At 40.9% G+C, this 16,608-nt stretch overlaps 1 protein-coding gene and 1 pseudogene across 3 annotated transcripts in view; both read left to right on the top strand.

Moving 5' to 3' along the window:
- Positions 1–2,609: 2,609 nt before the first annotated feature.
- Positions 2,610–16,608, top strand: part of RCAN2 (regulator of calcineurin 2) — a 250,950-nt gene continuing 236,951 nt past the window's right edge. The window contains exon 1 of one of the 3 annotated variants that reach the window (XM_090282529.1): positions 2,610–2,799. The gene's annotated coding sequence lies outside the window, so the exon portion shown is untranslated. Of the gene's footprint in view, positions 2,896–16,608 lie in introns of all 3 variants that reach the window. The other 2 variants (XM_090282528.1, XM_090282531.1) reach the window with 2 other exon arrangements.
- On the top strand, positions 7,470–7,977 carry LOC150007089 (large ribosomal subunit protein eL20 pseudogene; annotated as a pseudogene).

Genomic DNA, 16,608 nt, shown 5'->3' with positions numbered 1-16,608 from the left:
CTTGTTTCTGAATGACTGGGAAGTGAAAATGTTCATTTTTCCTACAGCAAACATATATCGAGCATCACTGTGGGCTAAGCATTATGCTAAGTTCTTTACATGTATTTCTTCATTTAATCCTCACATTGAATTTTGTTTTTCTAACTTTTCAAAATTTCTATAGTAAATATATTACTTCTATAACCATAAACTTTTATTTTCGAACACATTTACCAAATAGATCCTATTAAGATGAAAGTCTTCAGGTTGGTGAAAATTGCAGGAAATACTGACAGTGAGATTTCCTCTAAAGGATTGAGGATGTTTTACTCAGAGAGGGAGGCTTGGAGTGAGTGGGGTATGATGGCTACCTTCACATATGTCAAAGACAGTCAGCTAGAAAAGAAATTGGACTGTCTCCATGGCTTCAGAAGTTAAACTAGAACCAATGAGAGAAAATCCTAAGAAGGCAAGTTTGAGCTCAATATAAGGATGCCCTTTCAGGGGTCACCAGTTCGATTCCAAGTCAGGGCACATGCCTGGAGGTGTGGGCCAGGTCCCCAGTTGGGGGCGTGACAGAGGCAACCACACATTGATGTTTCTCTCCTTCTCTCCCTCCCTTCTCTAAAAATAAATAAATAAAATCTTTTGTTTTTTAAAAGATGCCTTTCAGACAATTCTATCAAAAAAGTACATTAGTCCTTCATTATTTGCAGGGGATATGTTCCAAGATCTCCCAGTGGATGACCTAAACCATCCATACACTATACTGAACCCTATATACACTCTTATTTTTTCCTATACACATATACATACCTATGATAGAGTATAATTTATAAATGAGGCAATTTCATGGATAGAAGATTCGTTCTTACAGTTGATTTTATCAACCTCAGCGTAAGATGTTTTTCCCTTTCACCTTCTCACAGAAAGCACTTCACATCTTCTCTTTGGCATATTCGAATTGCCAGTATCATTACTTTTGCAGTTTGAAGCCATTATTAAGTAAAGTAAGGGTTACTTGAACACAAGCACTGTGGTACCTTGAGAGTGGATCAGATAACCAAGCTGGCTATTATGAAACTAGCCACAGGTAGAGTATACAGCTGGATACATGAAACAAAGGAATGATTTATGTCCTTCGACAGGGCAGAGCTCACCAGCTGATTTCATCAAGCTATTCAGAATGGCACACAATTTAAAACTTATGAATTGCTTATTTCTGGAATTTTCCACTTAGCATTTTGGACTGTGGTTGACCATAGGTAACTAAAATGGTAGAAAGTGAAACTGGGTATAAGGTGAGACTACTGTAATTCATCTAAATTAGTGACTATTCATGAATTATGCTTTCAGAAAACATTTGGGAGAGTAGGAGTCTAAGTTCATTTTCAACTCTGAAAGCCTGTCTTTATTTATATTAATGCAGATTAATCAAAGAGAAGAGCCTAATTCTATCTTTTTCTGTTTTCTTTCTTTTTTTTTTTTTTTTTGTAAGGATGCACTTCTATGTCAGCCTTGGGAAAAAAGCACTGTAGTGTCTGAGTGAAGAATAATTGTGAAACTTACACATTGCTTCAATCCAATATTGTTTTAGGAAACAAAGTCATAAGAGAAAATGGAATAAGACCTTTTTATGTAGCAATTAGAAAGATAACAGGAAACAAAACTGACAAATCTGTTATTTCCTCACTCGGGTTTGTCTGCACTCTTATCTTCTTTCTTCAACTTTCCTCACCTTCCCTTTTTTGATCTTTGCCAGGAGACTCAGCTCTGCCCCGATGGGTGCCACCCATTAGCCACAGGCTTCCTCCGGGCTCTGATTACTTTATTTTGTAAAGCAGAGACTTCTGCTGGGCTTAAGTTTTTGAGCAACAGATCTACCCTAGATTCTATTTCAGATGCAGCCGTTTACTGTATAATACCAGCTTCCCATTCCTGTGCCACAGGCTCTCACACAATAGGAGTCCTTGAAGCCCTTCTGTCCCCCAGGTCTGGTGCCTGCAAATCCTGGCAAAGCCGTGAAGCCCTCGCAGGGCACCTTCAGCCTCGTGGGCGGGGCAGGCGTAAGGCTCCAGCCAGAGGGCGCCAGCGCCCACCCTTCGCAAAAGTCCGTAGGACCTTCCAGGGGCTTCCCGGCATTTTCTCAGTTAGCGGGAGTTGGGGGGCTCGGCTCTCTGACAAGAAGAGTCTCTGCCAGCATTCCTTAGGCACTGTTTGCTTCTCGGCCAGTTTCTTGGCTGTCGCTCCCCAGTCACCCTGCGCTTCAGCATCAGCCCCCTCCCCAGTCCGAGCCCCAAGAAGCCCCCGCCCCGACTGTGACCCCTAGAAGCCCCTCCTCGCTAAGGCCGGGACTTTGGTGACCAGGCTTCTGCTCTGGGTCCCTAGGGGGTCTTCATTCCCCTCCTGGGCACCTCCAGGGGGAAAAAGCGGGTAAGAGGCTGAGGCCCGAGTGGAAGCCCTGGAGGGGGAGTGGGCACCAGGTCAGGGGGTGAGGGGGTGGGGTGGGGGAGGAGATGAGGAGAGGCCAGACAGGGGCTTTCGGTTTCCTGGGGTCTGATTGGAGGTTGGCCCGATGAGTCGGAGCTGGGGGCGCGCCCATCTCCGCTGGCTCCAGCGAGAGCCTCCGGCTCGGCCCCTCCCCGGAGCCGCTTTGTCCCGGGTGGCGGCGGAGGAGGTTGTGGAAGGAGCGGGCAGGAGGCAGAGACCCAGGGACCAACAGACCCGCAGACCAGGAGGCGGGGCGCACGGCGCACGGCCCTACACCCAGGTCCGCGGGCACCGCCCCCTCCCCCCCAGGCTTGTTCGCACCGCTGGCAGGTGAGCCGGCAGCGCCGCGCCCGCAGTCCCTGGCCCTCGGCGGACCGCCCGAGCCACCGTCTCTGTCTCTGCCCGCGCATCGCGGATACCCATCAGGTTGGTTATGTAACCGCGCCGGCCGACTCGCCCCTGCACCCGGTCCAGCCAGGGCTGCGTGCGGCGCCCCAGCTGTGCCTGAGGACCGGGGCAGGGGCCGGGCAATCGTGCCGGGTGAGGGAGTGGGCGGCGGTGATCGGGGGTGGGGTCTCCTGATTCAGTTGTAAGACCCCGAGGCCGCTTTGGAGACAGATGTCTGCCTTGACCCCCTTCTAGAGGGCGCGGGTCTCTAGGAACCTTTTGCCCATACCTAGTGGCCCCAGGGTTCGCCTTCTCAGTAGTAGCAGCAGCAGGTGCATAAGTGGAGGATAAAGAAAGACGCCTGTGGTCCCCGGGACTGAGGTTTGGCGTGGTGGTTAGGGGAGGTAAACTGGCCTCAGAGAGCAAGGGAGAAAACAGAGACTCCTTTCCAATGCTTAAAAGAAAGTGCTGGGAAGGGGGAAGGTGCTTTGAGGCGCAGCGGGAATTGTCCTCCCTGGGATTAGCCGGCTTGGGTCATCTAAAAATAACTTCAAGTTGGAAAAGTGAAATAGAAGGGAGCATAGTGTGCTAAGTTCCTCTTGCCTGTGGGATGCTTCACTATGGGAGTCACCAGAGGGAACAGGCAAATCTCAGCTACCTGATCCCTCTGCTGCCTCCTGGTCTCACTGGTTTCCAAGGTGTCTTAGTTTGACTTTTAGTTAATGATTTATTCTCCAAGGCACTGCAGTCTTTTTCTTATCCTAAAATGAATTATATAGCAGAGTGCATGCTTTATTTCTTTTCTGTTTTCTACATTGGGATAGAAGTGTTTAATGGACACTTCAAAAGCCAAAGCTTTTTATAGTATCGTTTTAGTGAAAGCAAAAGTTTCTTGTCTCCCTTTAACATACAGTCCCACAACTGGAGATGAAGGGATGCTGCAGCGTTCCAACCCACACTTCTCCCTTCCTTAAGCCAGAATCCCACTTAACCTATCATACAGAGGGGAAGCTTTAGGAAACGTAGGACGTTTTAAATAATGCAACTCAACCTTCACACATATTACATCAAGTTCAAAACAGGACAAATGTATCAGACACAGGGCAATGCCTGCTAACTGGCTCCCTCCATTCTGGGGACACAAGGAAGTTGGAAAAACCTAGAACTGGAAAGGATCAAGAAGCAGGTCGGCACTGACTGTGGAACAAGGCAAGGCTGGCTGCTTTTCAGTCTACACGTAGATTTTCTTTAGCCTTAGAGTTATTAAGTATGATCAGTCATTTAGTTGAATTAGTCTGAAATGTGAGTTGCGCTTTGCTTTCAAATCCACTGCAAATCAAATCTGCATTTATTGATCACCTACTGCACCAGTCCAGTCCATAAAATGTTGTGAGGGAAAGTGTTCTCAACTAAAGCTACAGAATCCCAAGAGCTTTCAGAATGTCTCTCTGTGCAGATCTTGCAAAACCCAACTAAATCTGGAAGGGTGTGTCTTTCTATAGTGAAGTACATTTAATAGGTATAATGGGAACTTGAGAGCTTTGTCATTCGTAAGTAAATATCACACTTTTAAAAACCACTGGCGTAATCATTTGCAGCGAGTCATATATATTACAGAAATTAGCTTTGTTGAGACCAACTTTGGTAGTTGCTGTGGTCTCACTTCCCATACTTTCGTATGATCCACTCAGTTTATCAACAGTTACTTGTTAAGCATCTACTGTGTGTTATGCAGGCCTTATGCCAGAGATTGAATGAGTCATGCTCATGTAATTCAGAAATCAACCTATCAATAAAAGACAAGAAAATAAAAAGTAGTCAGCCTGGTGAGTGTTTAATGGAAATAAGAACAGCTTCAGTGGGAGCCCAAGGAAAAAAAGGGTGGAGAGACTCTGGAAGAGCCTGCAAAGTTCACATTTGGACTGGACCCAGTAGGCACTGAAAGGCCTCTACAGAAGGGACTAGGCATTCCTCATTGAAGGGAAGGTCATGTTCCAAAAGTGTTTAGATGTTCTGAAATGGGGAAGTGGCAGGGGAGTCTGTCAGGGGAAGGGGGCATTTCAGTTCATCTGGGTTGTGCATATACCTTGTTGAGGAGAAACCATGTAGTCTAGTGGGAGAAATGATTTGATATAATTTTTATTTTCCAAAGGTGACTTTGGAGGTGATGAATAGGTGGGATTACAAAGAGGAATGAGCTCATATTTTAGACTACTGGACTAGTATAAACCAACCCCCTCCCCCCCAAAATGAAATTAATTTTGTCTGAACCAGGGAGAATAGGGAGAGAGAAGCTAGACCTCTAGAGAGCCATTTCAGAGAGATAATCATGGCACTAGGTCATCAAGTGGATGATGGTGTGGAAGGATAAGACTAGATGTCTAGATATGGTGAGGCTTTTAACTGAATTAGGAAGTAAATGAGAACAAGTAGGTTTGAGAAAGATGAGGAATTTCAACTGAAAGCTTTCCTTTAAGCTCAGGAATAAGACAATGATACCCACTTCTCCCACTTTATGCAATGTAGTACTGGAAGTCCTGGCTACAACATTTAGTCAAGAAAAAAATTAAAAAGGCATCTATATCAGAAAGATCTCAATTTGCAGATAACATGATATTATATATAGAAAACCCTAAAGATTACATACACACAAACTGTTAGAACTAATAATTGAACTTAGTAAAGTTGCAGGATACAAACCAATACACAAAAATCAATTGCATTTCTATACACTAATAATAATATATAATATATAATTAAACATATTATATATTATATGTCATATATATAATGGAATATTATTTGGCCATTAAAAAAAGGAAGGAGATCCTGCCATTTGCTACAATGTGGATAGACCTTGAGAGCATCACACTCAGTGAAAATAAGTCAGAGGAAGACAAATACTGCATGATCTCACTTATGTGTATAACCTTAAAAACAAAACAAAACAATACAAAAACAAAACAAAACAAAAAACACCTCAACTCCCAGGTACAGAAAACAGAGACCAGGATGGCGTGAGGAGTGGGCAACATGGGTGAAGATAGTCAAAAGGTGCAAGCTTTCAGGTGTAAGTTCTGGTGACTATAGTTAACAATACTGTATTTTATAATTGAAAGTCGCTAACAGAGTAGATCTTAAAAGTTCACATCAGGAAAAAGAATTGTAACTATGGGAGGTGACTGATGTTAACTTACTGTGGTAGTCTCTCATCTATCTATTTATCTGGCAAAATCGTTATGTTATACACCTAAAATTGATACATTGTGTTATATGTTAATTGAATCTCTATAAAATTGGGGAAGAGGAGAATCAACAAGAAAGAGTAATTTTGAGAAAGATGGGGAACTCTGGGTTTGAATATCAAATGGCAATGCTCAGTAGGCACTTTTACTTTTCAAAGGTAACTTCTTCATTCCTGATACTAACCTTCTACTCATCTTACTTTCACACCTGAGATTGTCTATGGCTACCTGTGGAGAAGAGAAAGAGAATTTGATAACAAAGTTTTTTCTGCTTTCCTCCCCAAAAGTGGAAGTATCAACTGTCATTATCTGAACTAGTAGTAGTAATAGTAAAAATAACTTCAATTATGATAGTAATATCTATTGTAATGTTTCCTATATATGAGCACAAAGAAGTTAGAGCACTACCTAGATTATCACATTGGATTCTCTCGATAACCTTAGGAGGCAGACACTATCATTATCCACACATAATTGACAAGAAACCCAAAGCAAATAGAGAGTTCCTTATCTAGGCCACACAATAAGTTAGAGGTGCACCTGGGTCAAACTCAGGCAGTCTGACCAGCAAGCATTCTGAATCACCATTATGAATTAACAACGTTGAAATAATTCCTGTTTAGCCTGGATTTTTATTTATTTATTTATTTATTTTTTACCCTTCTGTTTGAATATTTGTGGCTAATGCTTTAAAAGAGAACAGAACTGAGTCAGGTGTCCTGACTGTCACCTGTGCTTGAGCCTGATTTGTTGTGTGACCTTTGAAAAGTCATATCCCCTCTCAGGATTTTATTATTTTAAATCTGTTATGTTAATCAGAAAAGAGGTTGACTAAATGATCTCTTAAGAGTCTCTTCATTCTGAATTTCCCATCATATCTTAAATTTTACCACTGATTTGCGTTAAAATCAGGCTTGCCTGATTACTTTTAGAATAGGAATACTTTTAAAAGAATTAACTCAAATGGGGCCTGTCCTTACCAGCTTGGTGTCAACTAGTCCCTAGTGCAGGTGCTGCTGAGAGTCCAGTGTTGAGGGAGCCTGAGGTTCAGAGAGTGGAAACCCAGATGAGCACTGAAGTGGAGGTATCTCCATAGTTACTGACCAGTTTCTTTGTTTTAGATGGGTCACTTAAATTCTGTAAGACTGGTTTTCTCATCTTTGCATAATTGAAGTGATTCATATATACGTTGTAGGGTTGTAAAGCGGGAAACAGATAAAACAGGCACAGCACACAAGTCTGCCTCATCGAAGGTGCTCAGTAAATGGGGGCCCTCACCCTTTGCCCCAGGAAAACAGACATGCAGAAAAGGGATGCAGCTACTGTGGGTGGCGGGGAACTCAGAGAGAACGCTGTGAAGGCCTCAGCATGCTGCAAGAGCACAAGGTGGTGGGGCGCTGCCTGCCCACCCACAAGTGCCTCACACGGCCCCTCTATAGCATGTGCATCTTTGCACCTAACCATGTGGTTGCCAAGTCCCGCTGCTGGTACTTGGTGTCTCACAACTGAAGAAGATAAAATCTTCAAGGGAAGTCATCTGCAGTGAGCAGGTGCTGGAAAAATCCCCCTGCAGGCGAGAACTTTGGCACCTGGCTGCCCTTGGACTCCCACAGTGGTACCCGCAATATTCACCGGAGTTCTGGGTCCTAACCACCGCCGGCGCCATCACCCAGGGCTACCAAGGCTCAGGGGACCCAGCATCCTGCCCACGCCCACTCAATCCAGATCATGAAGGTGGAGGAGATCAGGGTCAGCAAGTTCCACCAACTGGCAGTCAAGCAGTTCACGACTCCAAGATCAAGTTCCTGCTGCCCCGAGTCCTTCTTACAAGCACAAGCCATACTTTACCTCCAAGAGTCCCAAAACCTTCTTATAGATGCAGGGTCTCCCAGCCCAAATAAACTCCATGGGAAAACTGGAAAAAAAAAAAAAGAAAGAAAGAAAAGGGATATAGGGTAGGTCTGAAGAAAAACTTCTTCCTAGCTCATGCTTTTGCTAAGGGCCACGCATTAGTGAGCATCATAGGAAGTAGTATAATATGTTGGAAATACAAAATACACAGCTTGTTAAATACCTTTCAAAATGTGAATCATGAGTATTCATTAGTAAATTACCCTTTTAGATATAAAGAATCAACATTCCACAACACAAAGTAATAAACTCCCCCCCCCCTTTTTTTTGTCAGATTTTAAATAGGCCAAGATTTCTATAAAGAAATAGTATTGCCTATGACTGGTGACCCTGGGTTCCATTATGACAGCATCAAATATACAGGAGACAGATGACTTCCTACTTGGTGTGTATCTCAGTGCATGCTGTGCTTCTGTCTTCAGGAGGAACTTTCTGGCTTTGTCTATAAAAAGTTCATTGTCCTTCTGTCTTTTTGTTTGTTACCAACTGCCAGGTATCATATGTTATAGGTTATTAATTGTGTTGAGGATGTTTTTTAAAGATAGAAGCAGTCTTAAACTTAAGTGTGTGGTTGAGAATGGTCCTTTTTAGAAGTTAAAGTTTCCAAGTATAGCTCAAACTTCCTGCATTTCAGAAGGCCCACAGAAAATATTTTCTGTAGTTAGGATGGGAAGGCCTTTATTCTCTTATCTTATTTCCTCATACTCAACTCACTTCTAAACAGGGGTGAGATAGGATTCCTAAGCCTTGGAATGTATGCAAAAGAGAGTATTGTAATGGTAACTGTTGACAAAAGAATTGTGTAATGTGAGAGCTGTATGCTAGTTTTTATTACTGTTGCTTTAGTTCTTTCTGGGAATAATGGCTTCATTGTTTAAAGTGATTGAGATATGGCTACTATAAAATATTTTAAGTTCTTTGAGGGCATGGACTGTGCCTTAATACTGCTCTTGCAGTGTTAGGAATAAAGTATAAGAAGCGTGGACTTGGCAGGAAAAGGCCTGGACTCCTTTTCGGGCACTGTCACTTCCCAGCTATGTAACCTTGAGCTTCCCATCGACCTAACAGTCATAGGCGCTGGCATTTGTTGAATGCTGCTCCTGTTCAAGACACTGTGCTCAGCACACTGTGTGTGTTATCTCATTTAATCCTAACGACAACTCCACCACGTTGGTATTATTCTCACTATTTACAGATGAGCATGCCCTGAGGATCAGGGGGAATAAGCCAGTCAGTGCTGGGTCTCTGAGTTGAATTTTTCTTATCTGTACAATTAGGAAAATAATACTCAATCTTCCTGCCTTATGGAGCTGAGAGGCTGAAATGCTGTGAGGCTGTGAATGTGCGTTCACATTCACAAAGTGGAATGCTCTGCACAGGTATTAAGGATGATTGTCACAGTAGGGCTCTTCTAAAATATCAGTTATAGTTGAGCCTGGTATAGCACCAGTTCTGTGAGGAGAGGGAGGTCCACTGTATATACAAGACTTTTGTAGACTGCATTAAGACAACTGTATTTCTTTGCCCTCTTTGGTAGCTTGTCTTATGACACCTATTGCTTTCAAGGGTAACTTATTTGTCAGAACCAAGACTCTGGTAGGCTGAGTCAGGAGAGGCTCACTAGGCCATGGACCTGGGTCTTGCTGGCGAAGAGTGGGGGAAGGCATGATTCACAGGGAAGAGGGAACTGCCAGAGGGGTGTTTCAATGTAAACAGAGAAGGCTGGAAGTCAAAGCCAAGATTGAGGAAGGCATAAGCATGACATGGAATGCAAGAAGTCATCCCTGGGGTTTACATCAAGTGTGAGTGACAGGTAGGACAAGAAATTTGCTCAAGGAGGCTAGCAGTATTTCCTAGTATCTGCCAAGGTCTGTCCACTCAGCAGGAAAACTAGGAGGCCTCTGCCCTGGTTGTTTGAATGGCTTCTTGGATGTATGTGCTTTCCATAAAACCTTTGGAAAACACAGCGTAGTATAAAAAGAGAAAATTAAAATTACACACATTACCATGAACAAATGATAATTACTATTAATATTTTGTTACATTTTCTTTCACTATTTTTATATGCATATTTTTGTAGAATTGGGGTCATACTGTGTTTAGAATTTTTCATCCAGTACACTCCACCAAACATTTTAAATAACTTTTATGAACATTATTTTCAGTACCCACATGGCATTCCCACATGTGATCTTACCATTCATCTATCTTCTCCCCTATTGTTGGATATTTCGATGGTTTCCAGATGTCTAAAATGTCATAAATAATACTTTGAGGAACATCTTTGATCATAATTTTTTTCTATACTTTAGGCTATTGTCTTAGGATAGATTGTTAGAAGTAGAATTATTGGCTCAAACAGGTGAACCTTTTTAAGATTTTCTATATATTTTGACATTTTAATTGTTTTTCCAGGAGATAGTAGTAATTAACATTCCAACAAACAATGCATGAAAATACAAGTCTTACCTGCATCCTACCCATAACTGCTCTTTTTGGTATTAGTGCTTTCCAGAGATAACCTCACTGTGGAAATGTTCCTGCTCAACAATTGCTTTAAGGAGGCTGAGGTTTCACTGCGGAAGTTGAGGTAGATGTAACAGGTGTGATGAGTGATTGTAAGAGAGTTGATTCTGGTGGGGTAGCTTTTCTCCGAGTAGTTCTGTTATCAGGGGTCCGGCATATAGATGCCACGGGCTGTGTGAGGTGACAGCTGTCATTGCAGCCTGTTGAGCTACCGTAGCTGACCTAAACTAGGTAGAATGAAGCAACCTCTGCTTAAGCGAGAACTGGTTCAGTTTGCCTTTCAAGTCCCCAAAAATATGAATAGCAAGTATGTGTGCTTATTTACTTTAGTTCTATTGCTGCTTTTAGTTGGTTTTGACTGGTTCACTGTCGACTGCTGACAGGGCCTTTGGGCAAGTATTAGACAGCTATGCCTTTTTCACCTTGCTCAAAATGAGATACATTGCAGAATAAACCTTTTTGAATAAATAACTAAAAATCACTTAAATGGTCATTATCTTAGGGTTTTAATTTGATGCTTAACCAGTCTCTCAAAAAAAAGTCTCTGCATTCATTATTAGCCTACCATCAACTAAGTTGATTACATTGACCAACTTATTAAGGTAAACAGCCAGTTTGAATTCTTTCCCCCCATAAAATTATCTGAAAGACAGGCTAAATTAATATAATTTATTTTTTATTTTCACTTCTGTAGCTGTTCAAGATAAAAGCCTAGTAAATGGGGTCTGACCAGGACAAATCAGAGTTCAATTTATTCTTCTCTTTTGAGGTTTAATAATTAGTCAAAGAAAAAAAATTGGTTATTTAATTACAGGTGTCATCATGAATTTTTATATAGAGGATGGTAAATTCAGGTCAATTAATGGTAGTTCAAACAAAATGGTATTTTCTCAAGAGCAAAGTCTCAGCTTTGATAAGACAAGTGAAAGCAAAGTACTAATTCATGAATATGTTAATTGTTTCCCTTCTGTGGACATTAATGATATTCATTTGATTTTTTATGATGTACAAGTAACCACTTACAAAAAGGTTAAATTTTGCTCAGCAACTGACGTATCATAAATGTGTTTGTTTGGCATCCTTTGTTTTCTTATTTTTCTGTCTCTTGGTGATTTCTGTTCCATGCACAGCTGTTGTTTACATTAAACTTCAACATCCAACAAGGCAACATTTAGGTGAAGCTCCGATTTGAAATATATGCTTGGTCAGATTTACAAAGTGTACCTTCTAACCTTGTGTCTAAGTGCCACAACTCACAGCTACTCCATGGGGGTTCGTGGCTCACACCTGGACCTTGCTTTTGGTTTGGTCTCATGAGATACCAGGGATGAGAAGAAGGAATCTTCTTTCTCATTCTGGTTTGCAACTGCATTAGGAAGTCTGGTGTCACTCTGGAAGGTCATGAAGGTTTTCATAGCCCCCACACATGTGCAGACCAATTTGGAAAGGCTGTCTCCAGCTGGAGGTGAGATAAATGGAAACCTGAGCTGCTCCCCTTGACTCCCCAAAATCCAAATTAATTTTGGATTCAAGCACACAGCCACTTCTTTGAGGCTGTGTGAAAACTGCTCAGACCATTAACTGGGAACTGAGAACATTAAGAAATTTAGGACTGCTCTAGATAGGCTCAGTGATGTGCTAGTGAAATCATCAGTGGGACATGGGACAGGCCTAGTGACCTTGTGAGAAAACACAGATGTATGTGTGGCTCTCTGCTCCTTCATACTTCTTTTTATTAACCTAGATGGTTCCCAAAGGCCCATGGGAAAGCGCCGTAGCCAATGACTCTGTATTATTCATGAAATGGCCTGCAGGGTCTCCAATGATGGAAATCTCCAAATGGAATAGCTTCTCATGAGGCTTCTAGTTTTATTCTTTGAAATTGTTTTTAAATGTCACATTTAAGCATAACTATACTTATCACAAAGGCTTTTGTCTTGGGTGAGAAGGATCAAATATAATACCATGCCTTCAGTCTTTCTTCTCACCTTTACTTGAACCTCTTCTCAGCTCAACCATTTCGATATCATAACCATACCTGGCTATTGTCTTACAATTCAAGCCAAGGTGTGATACTATGAGAAGGTTATTTTAGAAGTACCTTAATGGATATTAGTGAAAACTAATCCAAGGTATTTTTATGACAGTATAAATTTCAAGAGTATATTTTATAGGAAAGAAAATCCAAAGACTAATAAAGGTCAAGACCTTTGCCTAACAACTGGTGTTTGGGGCTCTTTCCAGTGTACCTGGCAGTCTGACACGATGGCTCTCCAAACTGATTACCACAGCACCCTTTCTGCTCCCCCTACCCCATCAACCATGAGCTCCTTTTGAATTATGTCAGTTCCAGAGTCATGATTCCAGAACTTGGCAGAATCTTCCCTCTGTCTCTGAATGAAGACCTTCTCTTTACAATCTTTTCTTTTCAGACACCTTCATCTCAGTGAACATAAGGCTTTTGAAAAGCTAAAATACTACTCCTCCCAAAAGAAAAGAAAAACAAATAAAATCAAAAAAGAAAAGAGGGGGGAGATGATGTTCAGGTGGTAGAATATAAGCACCGATCTAAATGATAATATTTTAATATTAAAATATTAATATTAAAAATTTTTAAGTGAGTAGTAATCAATTAAAGTCATTGAGATTTAAAAACATCTAGTAGAAATGGTTATCTAGTTTGGTGAGAGATCCTCACTGAGATAATAGTTTTCTTTTTATTCAGTTTTAATTGCTTTTTTTTTTTTTGATCCGGGCAGTACTTTTAATGATTTTCCAATGTATCAATAAAATTATTTCATGCTTTTGAGTTTCTACTGTTGAGATATTTGTATGCACCCTTTATAATATCCTAATTATTGCTTCAAGAAACCATTCCTATACCTCTTTTATCATCTAGGATTGCTAATGGTTTCTTTTTAGGCTGTATGCTAATACCATGATGAATGTATTCTTCTTACATTGTATGGTTTCTGTCAGTCATGTCTGTTGTTAATCATGCCAATGTAAATTCTGCCAAATATACACCTTTCTTTTTCTAATTGCTATTTAATTTTTTTATGGCTACTTATTTGAGAACCCCAGGAGACCAATCACAGTAATTTGGGCATTGCTGCTAAAGACCAGATATTATGTCTTCAGCTTTCTATTCTAATTAATAATTAACCACTAAGTTGCTTATAAATAAATCAAAAGCTTTATCATAAACAACAAACAAAGAAGCAGTTGCATATAATTTACAGAATAGAATGTTATAGAAACGCCAGGCATAATAATAATCAGAATGAGAACTTTTTCTAATGATAACTAATTTAAAGCACACTACAATTGTATAAAATTATCATTGGATATTCTCCTATCGCTGTTTCTTGGAATTCTATTCTTCTTTCAAGTTCTGTCTTTTCAGGATTTCCTCAATCCTTAAGCCCTCAAAAGAGCCATCAGTCTTATTTCAACCTGTATTTATAACACATACATAGTCTAACCTTTATATCTCATTCATTCATATATTTGTTTGTTCATTAGTTTATTTATTCGCTCATTCATTCACTCATTCATTCACCCCTACTATGCATCAGGTGTTGTGCTAGCCACAATGGCTTGCAAGTAGTGTTCACTCAGTTGGTGGTAAAATAAAATGAGTATTATATCCATTCTAAGTAATTCAGAAGCACAAGATTGAAGATTTCAACACCTTCAAATGTCTTTAAAGCCTTTTGTCTCCTCACACAGTTGCTAACTATAATAATAACTCCACAAGATAAGCTTGTCTAGTTTCACTTTATATGTCAAAAGTCCTCCTCTCAGAATATGATGTAGTGCTGCCACATCTCTATTATACACCATAACACAGATACGATGGGCAGCAGTGTCTGAACTTCCCTCAGGCAGACATATTAAAGGCTTCTGTCTCAAACTCAAATTGTTTTGAAATGCTTCTGTTTTTGTAAGAAAGTGCAACCTTCCCTCTTTTGGGGAACTTGGAAATAAAGTAACTGATCAGGAATAATAGTGGCTGTTTATTCTGCACTGATTAAATACCAGCTATGGGGCTAAGAACTGTCCACACGTTATCACACATAGTCCTCTCAACAACCCTCTGAGGTAGGTTCTATTTTTATCCTTATCTTATTTAGATGAGGAGAACCCAGGCTCAGGGAAGTTGAGTAACTGGCCTAGGTCTTACAGGTAGTAAATGATCAAACCAGGACTCACTAGTGGTCTCTTTGCCTCCACTGCCCACTGCTCCTTGTCCACATGCTTTTTGCAGAGGCATTCATGGTGGGGGTGGGGGTGGGCAGAGGACTTCTATATGATAATGTTTAAATTTTGTGGACTTCTTTTTTTATTTCAGTGGTAATCTAAAATAATAGCATCATATTCTGGATCATCCAGATAGCCACCTTATAATGAATAATACTGCCATATGATTTTGTGTCTGAATTTGTATTTTTTATTAACAAGCAAGTTGGTACCAATGTAACTTAAGTTGCTGTGGCCTTATGGGAATGAACTGGTAGGTGTAATTATGTACTTAGCCTTAAGTGAAGGCCAAAAGACTGTGTGGAGCACTGCCTTTGTCCAGCAGTGTTTAATTTCTCTGTGAATACAGAAATGTGGGAGGAGGATCCTAATACAGGGTGACTGGTAGGAACATTCTGAACTCCAGAACACCTGCGTTGGAGTTCTCAGTAACAATCTTAATGAGAATTGAGCTACTTTTAACCAAATATCATCACCTGAATATTAAGTCATTGCTGTCACTTTGAATTGGTTTAGCTTTTAAATTTCATGTTCATTTGGTTAGAGCATTTAGTTAGAGTATGGTGGTTTTAGAAAGAAGTTAAAACTATAAGAACTTAGTTTTTATGTATGTATATATTTAGGTATTATTACAATAAAAAACATTTAAGTCAAAATTAGGATGGAGACAGTATAATATTTTTCCTTAAAAAAGTGGTCTGTACATTCTTCAAATATGAACAAACTAAATTCCTGTGCTAATGGAAACTTTCCTCTCCCAAAATGCTCCTCCACCCACCAAGGGTCTGGCCTGCCTAAGTCTTTCTTAGGAAAGGCCTCGACATCTCATTTCAGCCTGTAAATGGTATCTGTGAAGGTTAAGGGCTGACCTTGGGTGAAACTCTCCCTTGCTGTGGTTCTCCTCTGACTGGCCCTGTCAATCAAGGTGCCTTTGGATTCTTTTGTCCCTTTCTGTCCTGCTTCTGATAACTGACAGTTGTGTGCACATCACCCATGGTTTATAATCAGTTTTTCATCACTACCATAAAGTTTTGTCAGTGTGGGCTAGGAAGTGGTACCAGCCCCATCTAAACATAGAAGACAATGGCAGTGTATTTGGATTATCAAAATGAGTGCACTAGTTACCCTTGGGTAAAGAAAAGGAAAACCTTGCTAAGTGCTGACAATCAGAGGAAGTGATCTATACGATGGAGTATTTATCCTTAGCTCTTTGGTATTGCTTCTCGTGAATTCCTGGTAAGATTATGGAGCACTGGAACAGAGGACTGTGACTTCTGATGCAAAGAGAGGAGAGGGTAATTTTATAGCATGTGGGTCTGCTTATGGGCTGAGGGCTAGGAAGCCTGGAAGTAAAGGCTGGCTAAGAGCAGTGCCAACCTTGGATAGCCTTGGGTAGTTTTTAAAAGAGAGGACATGTTATTTCTGTGTACAATTCACTGCCCTCCTCTTAAATTTTTAATAACAGGAGTAGAGAAGTGTCTAACACGTCAACATGTCCAGGAAGTGTTGTTACTGCTATCGCTATCATGATGACTGTTCCGTGACAACCTGCATGGTGCAGGGAGAACATTGCAGGGGCAGACTGTGGAAGTCAGAAGAGTGGGCTTCTGTCCCGTGTTGGCAGTGGTTTCCCCATGAGAGATGGCACCTCCTCTTGGCTACTTTGGCCTCGGTTTTCTAGTTTACATCATTAAGGGGTTGGGAAAAAGGATCACCAAAATTCCTCCCAGCTCCTTCACCCTTTGTATATTCTAGTCTTCGCAATAGATCATTATGACATCTTGAGAGCTTGTGTTTCATAAATGAG

This window comes from Furipterus horrens, unplaced genomic scaffold (assembly GCF_987537825.1).
Source record: "Furipterus horrens unplaced genomic scaffold, mFurHor1.1.pri manual_scaffold_6, whole genome shotgun sequence".
Taxonomy (NCBI): Eukaryota; Metazoa; Chordata; class Mammalia; order Chiroptera; family Furipteridae; genus Furipterus; species Furipterus horrens.
Note: the sequence above shows the minus strand (reverse complement) of the source record. Positions and strands in the feature narration are given on the sequence as shown.